The sequence below is a fragment of the Carlito syrichta genome, unplaced genomic scaffold, assembly GCF_000164805.1.
Source record: "Carlito syrichta isolate Samal-C Ts95f unplaced genomic scaffold, Tarsius_syrichta-2.0.1 Scaffold305250, whole genome shotgun sequence".
In the NCBI taxonomy this organism is placed as follows: Eukaryota; Metazoa; Chordata; class Mammalia; order Primates; family Tarsiidae; genus Carlito; species Carlito syrichta.
The window spans coordinates 249,992-251,894 of NW_007249346.1; the positions used below are offsets into that span (position 1 = coordinate 249,992).

Genomic DNA, 1,903 nt, shown 5'->3' on the forward strand with positions numbered 1-1,903 from the left:
TTTTATTGTTTTGCAGAATGCCCAACATAAAACATAATTGCAAATATTTGGCTGTGCAAAAGAGGAGTCAGTACTTATGTCCACATGGGAAACATGATTCTTTTGATTTAAATAAATATTTAGGGTTCAGACATTGGGGCTTAAGTCTGTAATCCCAGCACTTTGGAAGGTCAAGATGAAAGGACTGCCTGAGCCCAGGAGTTTAAGACTACTCTGGGCAACATGATGAGACCTCATGTCTATAATAAATCAAAAAATTAACTGGGCATGGTGGCACATGACTGCAGTCCCAGTTACTTGGAAAGCTGAGGTGAAAGGACTGCCTAAGTCCCGGAGGTCGAGGCTGTGGTAACTGTGATCATGCCACTGCACTCCAGCCCAGCAGACAGAGTGAGACTCTCTGACTCCAAATACATACATACATACTTAAACACAACCTGAGTCCTATATGCATCGCACCTCCAGGTCTAAGTAATGGAGCTGCCTTGCCTGTGGGCCCAAAATGACATCTTGATTCCCTTCCCCGTGGTAATCAGTACATGGGATCAGATGCAGAAGGTCAAATGTGAGCACAGCAAGTCCCCTTTCCGAGCCTTCCACAGCCCTCTACAGATATGATCTGGCCAGAAAAAGAGATGACTGGAATTTCTTGGTAAATGGCCCATAACAGTTAAATATTTTACATGATTCTCTTGGTTCCCATTTTTATCGAGGACAAAGATTTGCCTACATGATTTCTGTCAGCCCATACAACACTAGCAGGAAGGCTCTTCCCATGCCCCTGAGGACATTGGACCACATGTCCTTGAAGAAGACTTTGCCTCCTTCATCTCTGGAGATCTTTCTCCAACAATCGAGGGTGTCTGTGTCCATGATGTCAGCTCCTTTGTGCCCAGCCTGCATTATCATCTGCTGCAGTGCTGAAGGGGTAGGAGACTGTCACAGTCTGGGCGATCATCCAGCCCCCATGATGGAGGAGTTCTTCCAGTCAGGGAACGTGCCTTTGGCTATATTGTACATGCCAAAGTAGGTTGCCGGGTAGATGACGATGATGCCCTGCACTGAGATGCTGAAGCCCTGACACAGGCCCCAGATCCATCAGACTTGGTGATTCACACCAGACAGTTGCCCAGGCTTTTCCTTTCAACTCCTGCTCTGTGCCCAATTTCCAACATCAGCTGCCAGGTGGGTTCTGGTGAAATGCAGGGGGTAGCCCAAGAAGAGAGAAGTGGCCCTAGCAGTCCCTCCAGAGGCTAGGTTGCCCGTAAAATACTTCCAGAACTGCATGTGCTTGTGCATGTCCATCCCCCAGGAAGATCTATTTGTACTTATCCTGGAAGGCAAGAAAGTCTACGTGGAGATGTAGCGGATGACATTGTCCAGGTTACCCCTCCAGAAGGACAGCATGCCCTGCTCCCAGGGGATGCACACAATGCAGACCCCATGCCTTTGTACTGCTTGTTGGCTGCAATCTGCTTCCTGGCATGTTGCATGTGCAGCAGCAGCTTGACCCGTTCCTTTGGGGCCACTGCAGTCTTGCAGATGGTAGAGGTGACACCTTGGGCCAGGAAGTCCTTGGCAAGGAAGAGAGCCAGGTGGGCACCAGAGCTGACTGAGAGTCAGAGAGCAGCAGAAGGAGCTGCCAGGACAGAAAGGCTCTTGCGGGGATTTTAAATACATATATACAAAACTAAATTGCATATTGATTTTATATACAAAACAACAACTGTATATAGGTTGGAAAAGAGAAATGAAGTGAGAGTTGTAAGTTTCTTACATTGTTTGTGAAGAAGATAAAATTAACAATGTTAGATTTCGATAACTGAAGGATTCATGTTGTAATATCAAGAGTAACCACTAAAAGAGAAGCTTTCTAAGTGTTTAATTTCTAAAATTAAAAAAA

General features: G+C 46.1%; 1 pseudogene; it reads right to left on the bottom strand.

Moving 5' to 3' along the window:
* Nucleotides 1-726: 726 nt before the first annotated feature.
* LOC103263762 lies at nt 727-1,612 on the bottom strand (annotated as a pseudogene).
* Between the last annotated feature and the right edge of the window lie 291 nt (nt 1,613-1,903).